General features: G+C 48.0%; 1 pseudogene; it reads left to right on the top strand.

Annotated features, from left to right (window-relative positions):
* Window positions 1-920: 920 nt before the first annotated feature.
* Window positions 921-2291, top strand: LOC140427386 (uncharacterized; annotated as a pseudogene).
* Window positions 2292-11219: the final 8928 nt, after the last annotated feature.

An 11219-nucleotide genomic window follows, 5' to 3' on the forward strand; every position in this document is an offset into this window, starting at 1 on the left:
AATCCACATTCCCCAGCTCCTGCCGAATTTTGGTATAGTTGGCCTTCCCCCAGTTTAGCACACTTCCTTGTCTTTGTCCATGAGTATTCTAAAACTTGCGGAATTGTGATCACTATTCCCAAAGTAATCCCCAACTGAAACTTCAACCATCTGGCTGGGCTCATTCCCCAACACCAGGTCCAGTATGGCCCTTCCCGAGTTGGGCTATTTACATACTGCTCTAGAAAACCCTCCTGGATGCTCCTTGCAAATTCTGCTCCATCTCGACCTCTGACACCAAGTGTATCCCAGTCACTGTTGAGAAAATTAAAATCTCCTATCACCACCACCCTGTTGCTCCTACATCTTTCCATAATTTGTTTACATATTTGTACCTCTATCTCACACTTGCTGTTGGGAGTACCTGCATGAGCACTTGGCCCATAGCCTTGAATGTTATGATGGGCCAAGTGCTCATGCAGGTACTTTTTAAAGGATGTGAGGCAACCCGCCTCGACCACCCTCCCAGGCAGTGCATTGCAGACTGTCACCACCCTCTGGATAAAAATACTTTTCCTCAAATCCCCTCTAAGCCTCCTGCCCCTCACCTTGAACTTGTGCCCGCTCATAACTGAGCCTTTAACTAAGGGGAACCGCTGCTCCCTATCCACCCTGTTCATGCCCCTCATAATCTTGTACACCTCAATCAGGCCGCTCTGCTCTGCTCCAGAGAAAACAACCCAAGCCTGTCCAACCGTTGTATAAATTACAATTGGAGTGCGATTTAGTGTCAGGTCCAGTAGTTGTCGGAGTGGTTAAGAAATTCCCAGTGGATGGAGTAGATTTACTTTTGGAGAATGATTTGGCAGGAGTGAAGGTGGTAGCTTCACCCATGATTGGAGAGTCCGAGGGAAATACTGCAGATAGCACCTGCGATATCAATGGTAGGACATGTGGGAATTAGGAAAACTCATTAGGCATTAACTGACTCAAAGAAAGAAATGTTGAAAGGCGTTGATCACATATCAAATGACAATGGTAGTGAATCTGATTCTGCTGATACTGATGAAATTATCTCCACAAGAATGATTCCTCACAGAAACTTGTTAAAGATAAAATCTAGCAGAGAACCAGATTCTGAGAACTCCAAGATCGAAGGTGACCAGATGAAAGAAGAGTCCGAATCTAATGGTAATAACAGTGATGAAGATTCAGTTGAGGGTTCTGAATCCAATATATGTTCTGGTTATGAAGTAATGATAATTAACTGCTTCCGAATTGATCTGTCTCTAACTGATGGTGAACAAATGGCCAATAATTCTTCCAAAGCTAGGAGAGAAGACAGTAAGTCGGAAGAAGAAAATTATTTGGACTTTCCTTAAAGTAATTTGTAACAGTCTCTTGCAGTAAACCCATTGCCATACACTTCAAGTGCAAATACTACCCAGGGTATGTCCATTTTGAAGGACAATATACATAATAGCATGGCATCAGCTATTCAGGACGACGACAGCAAGGACAATGACGTGACACCGAGCAAACAGCTGATTAACCTATATCCTTTTGAAGGTCCACAGTGCCTCAGGGTAAAGGAAGCAAATACCAAAGGTGATGAAATAATCATCAGTTAATTCCTTTTAAAAGTTTAAGAGGAAGGTGTATGGAGTGATTCTGCCACCGCATCTGTGAACGAAAACTAGAAAGTTCATGGAGCCAATAACGTGCCTCTGATTCTGAAAGGAAAGAAGAACAGTTCAAATCTGGAAAGCACAAATTGTGCAAGTCTGTATAACTAAATGCAGATAAGGGTTGTTATTACGAAGACTCAGCTGAAGAGGTAAACGCTGTAAAACAAAGAATGGTGCATATACAGCCAACCAACTCTGCGAAGATTGAACCCTCAGTTTTACTTGTCAGTGAGTAGCTGTGTGAAGGGAAAGCGAAAATGTAAAGTTGGAGGGTTTGAATAGTGTTTATTGGTTAAAAATGAACAAAATGTTTCCCTCCCCATTGACGATACTGCGTGTAGTTTGGCTGCAGAAGATCCTTGAAATTTGGATTAACAATCGGAAAAGACTTGACTGCATTACCCGAGAGGCAGAAAGAGACAGAAGAAGCTCATTCAGGGGATCCTCTCTAATTTGGAGAGTCAGAAACCTGATGAAGGGAAGCACCTTGTCTTTGATTTTGAAGGAGAGAGCGAAAGCAAGGCACTGTTTGAAGATATCAGAGGGAGTTCTACAATCAAAGATGCAAACCTATCAACAGAAGAAAAAGAGAGAAGATGTAATAAAGATATTGAAAAAGTATAGACCGAGTTGTGGGAAAACACTGGAGGGCACTCCATTAACTAGTCATGATGTAGACATAAAGTCTGAACCAATAAAGGCACATCCATCTCAACCAAAACCACGGAGACTGACTCAGTTAGGGACTGAAATACAATGCACGTTGGATATGTTGCGGAAACACACAAATGCTTGGTGGGGGAGGGCTGAAGCTAAGCAGAAGGCACAGAATAAACACCACGACTCAAAGAAAACTGAAAGAACATTTGAGGTGGACAATTTGGTTTACGTAAAGAATTTTGGTGTTGGCCTAAATTGGATCCCGGAAATGATGTTGGCCAAAACAGGTCCAGTGTTATAGGGGATACTTGTTCAAGGGAGAAGTTTTTTAAAAAAACACCTGGACCACTTGAGAAGAGAACCACACTCCAAACTAGTGGGACAACCTGAGCCTAGTAGGCTTGCCACTGATATGGCTACGGATGAAAGTAATGCTGCAACAAGCTACCCTGAGGACGAATCCAGTAATATTCCGGGGGAAACTGAAGAAACTACCTGCACATACACACACCTGACCGAATTAAGAGACTGTGTTGAGAGTGATTGTTTTATATTGTCATGAATAGTTTCTTTGTTATTTGAAGAACGCTAATCAGGAACTTGAAGAGGGAGGATGTGGTAATGTGCCACTTTAAGGGGGTGAGTTCCTGGAGGGTCATGTGTCCCGATTGGCCAATGGGGCTGGAGTGCGTGAACCCTGGGGTTGGTTTTCCAGTTAGGTTGGAGTTTGGAGTCTTGCAACATGGTAGCTATTATCTCACTTTTTATGTATGTAGTTTCTTATTTTAATTTCATTTGTTAATCTACCTGGTGATCTCCTGTCTGTCAGGATATTACATGCACCAACTGATTCAAGTGCACCGTCCACAAGGCACAAGTCAGGAGTGTGATGGGATACTCTCCACTTGCTTGGATGAGTGCAGTTCCAACAACACTTAATAAGGTCAACACCGTGGAGGACAAAGCAGCCTGTTTAATTGGTAATGTTGCTCTGTTTACTTGCTATAAATATGGTGGTTAATAAGGTCGCCTTTCTTAATCCTAATTATGGGTATGCTTTCAGAGTCGTCGGGTATCTCTCGATACCGCCACAAGGTTCAACCCGAATATCGATCAAAGAGCCAATACACCAGTTAGTTAGTTCAAAGTCAATACTACTTTATTTACACACAGTATGAACTACTCATGCACAATAACACTACAGGCTAAACTATATCTATCACTAACACCGATACTTAACTTCGGGTGCCCACTTAGGTCAGAGGAACAATGGCCGTTGTTCGGATCTGGGCCTGTTGGGTTTGAAGAGGTAACAGGAGTACAGCTAAGGTCGTCCGTCTGGTAGCGAGCGTTGAACTTGAACTTACTTGCTTCTGGTGGTGCTGGTGGAAGGGTATTTCCGCTCGAGAGCCAAATCCAAGAGAGTGAACCTTTCGCAAGGGTTCCTTCTTGTACTTGGAGGGGCTTTGCGTGCTTTTAGGCGGGCCTTAAACCTGGTCCCAATTAATTGGGCAGCTTCTTGATCATTGTCATCGATCTAAGCCAATAAAGGGGCAGGTGCCTTGATGGCTGGGCGTGTCCTAAGTGGCCGTAGGCCTTGCTTTGTTTGTGTCTTCTGGTTAGGGTAGTGGCGCTGGACTGTCTGGGACAGTATCGGCTACCTGAGCACTCGTTCTTTGTTTCCCGGAGATGGGCCATCAATATGTAAATCGACCCAGAGTTTTGGTTCCCGTCAGCAGACTGCCTTCCAAATATACATTCAGGCTCTGTGCCTGCTTGTTGCTTTGCATTGTCCATTTTTCCCTATAGGCTCTGCGAGTGTCCATTTTATATACTGAAAGTGGCCATCCCAGATCGCTACAGAGTCCATCCATTACCACCTTCAACATTAACTCACTGACGCACAGTATGTACCATCAAAAACATACACTGCAGGAACTCACCAAGGCTCCTTCGACAGCACCTTCCAAGCCTGCAACTTCTGCCACCTAAAAGGACAAGGGTAACAGATGTATGGGAACATCACCAGTTGGAAGTTCCCCTCGAAGCCACAAACCCCCCTGCTACTTGGAATTATAACACCATTCCTTCACTGTTTCTGGCTCAAAATCCTGGAACTTCCTACACCACGTGGACTGCAGCCCAAGAAGGCAGCTCACCATCATCTTCTCAAAGGCAATTATGGATTGGCAATAAATGCTGGCCTGGCCAGCGATGCCCATATCCGTGAAATAACTTTTTCAAATCTCCTGTAACAGAACTCATCTGTACCCTGGTCCTGTGGGAAGTTGGCACATGCATGACTCTTTCTTTCCACCTGTCCTGGCTGCAGCCCACTTGTGCCCGGTGACTCCCCACATGCTGATCCTGAATATATATTATCCCATGAGAGCGAAGAACAATACAGCACAGGAACAGGCCCTTTGGCCTTCCAAGCCTGCGCCGATCATGGTACCTGCCTAAACTAAAACCATATGCACTTATGGAGCAGACTGCTTGGCTTCAAAGCTAGGTTGCATCAGAGTGATGTTAGCCTTGAACCAGTTATAATTTTTTCACTCTTTCTCCATCAAGGCACCTTGAGAGTATCCCTTCCTTATGTTGAGAGTATCCCTAAGTATGTTCCATTTTGCTTCTGCACTCTGTATGGGAATGCCAGAGAGCACCCGTTCATCTGGGTCAAGGAACTATTATCTGGATTGGCAACATGGCCGCTGATATCAGGATGGCATTACTGCTTTGAATGTAAAAACTCATGGGTTGAATCCGAACCTGGTTCACACCAGGGAGAGATATGTATCATAGTCCGCATTGTGGTAGCTTGCGTGTTGAGAATGCTGTTCAGAGTCGTGTCTGGTGATGATCAGATCCAGCTGGTGCCAATATAGTAATCTTGGATGTGTCCAGAACACCTTGTTGCATGATATGTTCTGTAAGATGGTATTAGTTACACAATTCATGGTGGCAGCAAGGCTCAAGTAGTCTCTGTTTGTTTTCGTTTATCTTTCCCAAGCCATGATATCCAAAGAGTGTCTGCACTCACTCTTGCTTTGAAATCCCCCAGTAGGTAAAGATGTTCTGTCTCAGGGATTCTGCTGATTGCAGTTTCATGCTCTTCTTGGAACTGAACAGTTTTGGTCCCCTTATCAGAGGAAAGATGCAATAGCATTTGAAGCAGTCCAGAGAAGGTTCACTAGGTTGATCCTGGTCTGAAGGGATTTCTTATGAGAGGTTGTGTAGATTGGGTCTGTACTTATTGGAGTTTGGAAGAATGAGGGGTGACCTTATTGAGACATACAGGATTCTCAGGGGGTTGGACAGAGTAGATGCTGAGAGCATGATTCCTCTTGTCGCAGACTCTAGGACCAGAAGGTGTAATCTGAGTAGGGGGTCGCTCATATAAGACAGAAATTAGGGGGTGTTTCTTCTCTGAGGGTAGTGAATTATTTTATGTTCAACAAATTATCCGTTAATTTGTTAATTTAGTTTAAATTAAAAGGGGCCTCTCCTTAAAGGGACACTGCCCTAAACAAAAATAGAGTAAAATACATTTAAAAGAAACTTAAATTAAAAAAAAAAAAAAAATTTATTAAAGGTTTTTAACAACACAATTCCCCCCCCCCCCCCCCCCCCCCCCCCCCCCGGTAACAAAATAACGCAAAATCACCCTGAGCAAGATATATACATGGCAAGATGGTATATTTACATAGCTTTATACACTGGCTCTTGGCTGCCCGTGCCATTTCTCCCCACCCTCCATGCCATCTCCCGCTCGTCCATCCCCTCAAACAATCTCGTTTCCCCCCCCCCCCCCCCACCCCCCAGGGTTGCTGCTGCTGCTGACCAACCTCCTCTAACGCTCCGCGAGATATTCTAGGAACGGTTGCCACTGCCTGTAGAACCCCTGCGCAGACCCTCTCAAAGCAAACTTAATCCTCTCCAATTTTATGAACCCCGCCGTGTCGTTTATCCAGGCCTCCAGGCTAGGGGGCTTTGCCTCCTTCCACAACAGCAAGACCCTTCGCCGGGCTACTAGGGACGCAAAGGCCAGAATGCCTCTTTCGCCTCCTGTACTCCCAGCTCATCCACTACTCCAAATATTGCTAGCCCCCAGCTTGGCTTGACCCAGACTTTCACCACCTGGGATATTACTCCCGCCACTCCTCTCCAGTACCCCTCCAATGCCGGGCATGACCATAAACATATGGACATGGTTCGCCGGGCTCCCTGAACATCTTTCACATCTATCCTCTACCCCAAAGAACCGACTCAGCCTCGCCCTCGTCAAATGCACTCTGTGAACCATCTTAAATTGTATCAGACTGAGCCTGGCACACGAGGAGGAGGTATTAACCCTACCCAGGGCGTCAGCCCATAGCCCTTCCTCAATCTCCTCCCCCAGCTCCTCCTCCCATTTACCTTTCAACTCTTCTACTAGCGCTGCCCCCTCTTCTTTCATATCTTGGTGTATTTCCGACACCTTGCCCTCCCCGACCCATACCCCCGAGATCACCCTATCTTGCACTTCTTGTGCCGGGAGCAACGGAAATTCCCTCACCTGTCGCCTCACAAAAGCCCTCGCCTGCATATACCTAAAGGCATTTCCCAGGGGTAACTCAAACTTCTCCTCCAGTGCCCCTAGGCTCGCAAATGTCCCCCATTCTTCTAATCCCTGTCAATGAACAGGTCCCCCATTCTTCTAATCCCCGCCCGATGCCAGCCTTGGAACCCCCTGCCCATCTTCCCCGGGACAAACTGGTGGTTACCCCTGATCGGGGACCACACCGATGCTCCCGTTGCACCTCTGTGCCTTCTCCACTGGCCCCAGATCCTTAGTGTTGCTGCCACCACCGGGTTGTGGTGTATTTTGTCGGCGAGAGCGGCAGCGGTGCCGTTGCCAACACCCCCAGGCTCGTTCCTTTACAGGACGCCATCTCCATCCTCTTCCATGCCGCCCCCTCTCCCTCCATGACCCACTTGCGGATCATCGCCACGTTTGCTGCCCAGTAGTAGCTCCCTAGGTTTGGCAAAGCCAACCCTCCTCGGTCCCTATTGCGTTCCAGGAACCCTCTCCTAACCCTCGGGGTCTTATTTGCCCACACAAACCCCATAATACTCCTACCTACTCTCTTGAAAAAGCCCTTGGTGATCACGATGGGGAGGCACTGAAACACAAACAAAAAACCTCTGAAGGACCACCATTTTGACCGACTGCACCCTACCCGCCAGCGAGAGCGGGAGCATGTCCCATCTTTTAAAATCCTCGTCCATTTGCTCCACCAACCTCGTCAAATTCAGTTTATGTAGGGCCCCCCAACTCCTGGCTATCTGGATCCCCAGATACAGAAAACACCTCTCCGCCCTCCTCAGCGGTAGGTCCCCTATCTCTCTTTCTTGGTCCCCTGCCTGTAATACAAAAAGCTCACTCTTCCCTACATTAAGCTTGTAGCCCGAGAACTCCCAAAACTCCTTCAGAGTCTGCATGACCTCCACCATCCCCCCCATTGGGTCCGCCACGTATAGCAGCAGGTCATCCGCGTAGAGCGATACCCGATGCTCTTCTCCCCTGCGGACTATCCCCCTCCATTTATTAGACTCCCTAAATGATATGGCCAAGGGTTCGATCGCCAATGCAAACAACAGGGGGGACAGGGGGCACCCCTGCCTCGTCCCTCGGTACAGCTGAAAGTACTCCGACCTCCGCCGGTTCGTCACTACACTCGCTACCGGGCGCTGTAAAGGAGCTTAACCCATCTGATAAACCCTCCCCCAAACCCAAACCTGCGCAATACCTCCCAGAGGTACTCCCACTCCACTCGGTCAAAGGCTTTTTCTCTTTCTTCTCCCGCTGCTCCAGGGCCGCTTTTTTCGCCATTTCGCTGCGGGTCCGGTCCATGCAGGTTAGTAGGGGACCTCTCTCCTTCCTTCCCCACGGGTTGTCTGTGTCAAAAGTTCCGTTGGGCTCCGTTAGCGAGCCCAAAAGTCCGTCTTCGCGGGTGCTGCCGAATCGATGCTCCGCATCGCCGCAACCGGAAGTCTCAAAAGAAACTTAAATTAAAGGGTTGATAAAGCACCCCAGGACCTTGTGGTTCCCACCGGGCACAGAAAGCCTCTATGGTGCCAGTGGACATGGCATGCTCCCTCTCCGGGACCCCACGACCGCAAATTAAGCCACAGAAGAGGGACAGATGATCAGGCTGGATAACCCTTGACTGCCCACTGCCTGGACCTATTAATGACAAGTTTCGCCAGGAGCAGGTCCTCCCTCTCTGCCCCTCTCCGCAAAGGGTGCCCATAGATCAAGAGCATGGGACTGAAGTACAAACAAAACCTTAGTAAAAGGTTTGACAAAATACTTTTTAAAAAAAAAAAAGGGGAGCAGCCTAAGGCATTTCATGTAGACATGGTCCAAGGACTCCACAAGCCACACAAAAGACAGACATCTTGGGAGTCTGTGAAGTGGTGCAATCGGTGGTTGCATGGTACTGCTGCATGCAACACTCTCCACCCAGGTCCCCAAGATTGAGGAGGAAGACTCTTCTGTTTGAGGACCTCCTTACTGGACGGCACCAAGGTCTGCCATGGTGTGTCTGGGGAACAGGCGAGGCCATGGAGGTGACATGTGCACAACAGCCCTCTGCATTCTGAGGGTAGTAAACTCTTGAAGTTCAACCAGTTAAACTAAAATAAACAAATTAAGGGACAAATTGAAAGGAGCCTCCTTAGACAGGCACTGCATAAATGAAAACAAATATCAACAGAAACTTAACATCAAATTAAAAGGGTCAGTAAAGCACCCCAGACCCTGTGTTGCCCACCGGGAATGGAAGGCCTCGACGCCGCATGCTCCCTCTCCAGGAACACCCAGCCGCAAATGAAACCGTGGAAGAAGGGCAGACAATCTCGGGTCAGACTACCCCATCGATCGGCCGCTGCCTGGACCTGTTAATGGCATGTTTTGCCAGGAGCAGGTTCACGAGGAGGTCCTCCTCCTTCCCCAACTCTCCACATCGGATGTCCATAGATCAGGAGTGTGGGACTGAAGTGCCACTTTTATAAGAAACTAAAAAGAGGGTGCAGCCTAAAACATTAACGTAAAGTTGGTCCCCAGACTCCAGAGGGCCATAAAAGAGGCAGGTATTTTGGGAGTCTGAACTGGTGCAATTGGTTGCATAGCAGCTCCACCCCACGTCCTCAAGATTAAGGGGGAGGACTCCTCAATAGAGGGACTTCCAGTGGGGACCTCTGCCCCTGGACGGCAAGGAGGTGAAAGGTATGCAGTAGCAGCTCAAGACATGAAACCCATTTGTGCAGTGCGAAAGGGCACGGGGAGAGTGGTTAGGGTTGTGGGGCTCTGGTTTCCGAAGGAGATTTCAGGACTTGGGGCCAATGTGATATTCTGTCCGAGCAGGGGTCCGCTCAGACGCGGGGGTAGGTCCACCACACACCTGCACGTGCTCGAGAACGTGAGTTCTGTCAGGTCTGAGCACGACTGTTTTGCAGTCCCCGGTGGCATTGGCTGTCAGCTGGACACCCACTGCCGCTCGATGTGCCAATTTGCGGGGTGTCATCCAGCCTACTCCACCACCACCACCCAGTACTTCCCCGACCCTGGTCACCCCAGCAGCCAAAGCCCACCTCTCCACCAGCCACTTGAAATGGTACTGGTGGAAGTCTGAGGGTAAATGGTACTGGTGAAAGTCTGAGGGTAGTGTATATATGGAATCCTTTACTGCAGAGAGCTGTAGAAGTATGTTGAAGGCTGAGATACACCAGATATTTGATCATAAGGAAATCCAGGGTTATGTGGATAAGGTGGGAAATTGGAGTTGAGGATTATAATAATCTTTATTAGTGTCACACGTAGGCTTACATTACAGTGAAATGAAGTTACAATGAAAATCCTCTAGGCGCCACACTCTGGTGCCTGTTCAGGTACACTGAGGGAGAATTCAGAATGTCCAATTCACCTAACAAGCACATCTGTCGGGACTTGTGGGAGGAAACCGGAGTGTCTGGAGGAAACACACGCAGACGCTGGGAAAACGTGCAGACAGTGATCCACGTCTGGAATCAAACCCGGGGTTCCTGGTGTTGCACAGTGCTAACCACTATCTGATCAGCCAGGATCTCATTGAATGAGGGAGCAGACTCGATGGGCCGAGTGGCCTACTTCTGCTCCTTAAACCCATATGGTCTCTGTAGTGGAGCATAGATATTACATGGTCCTGGTCAAGGGTGGCGAGGTTACAATTGCAGTTTCGCTATGGTTCGTCGAAAAAGAAATATGGAAAAAGATTTGGAAAAAATTGGGGCTATTTTTAGTAGAATATTCCAGCTATCATGGAGTTTTATGATAGAAATCAGAAGAATGGGCAGGATAGATAGAAAAAGCCTGCTTCTTGGGCGATGGCAAGGAGCAGTGGGGAACAAGTAGACGAAACATTGAATAAGAGTACCCAGGCTGTAAAGCAGGAGAAACCTCTTTTGTGAGCCTGTAAAATCACTTCCAGGGTTAATGGGTGCAACTCTCGTCAGTAATCAAGAGTATTTACGTTATAAGTGGTTGAATGAAACCGGGAGATGAAAGGAGCCTAGGGGTAGAGGTTGGGTAACTGTAAGTGCGACTATTTGTTGCAGGCAGAGGAAATGCCGACTGTGGACGGGATAGGCTGAATGCTTCAGTGTTGTAATCTGTGCACCGCCATGGCTGCTCGAATCTACTTGGAACAAACTGCAGCTGGATGGAGCCACCTGCTGCCTGCATGAAAGATGGCGACGGCCGCTCTGCATTTGCTTGTGACAGATGGGGCGCCTTTTTTCCTTGCCTGTTTCCGGTTGACGTCTGGCCTCTGCGCACCCCCCCCCCCCCCGGTCCCCGATCGCTGGCCG

Source organism: Scyliorhinus torazame, chromosome 7 (assembly GCF_047496885.1).
Source record: "Scyliorhinus torazame isolate Kashiwa2021f chromosome 7, sScyTor2.1, whole genome shotgun sequence".
Lineage (NCBI taxonomy): Eukaryota > Metazoa > Chordata > Chondrichthyes > Carcharhiniformes > Scyliorhinidae > Scyliorhinus > Scyliorhinus torazame.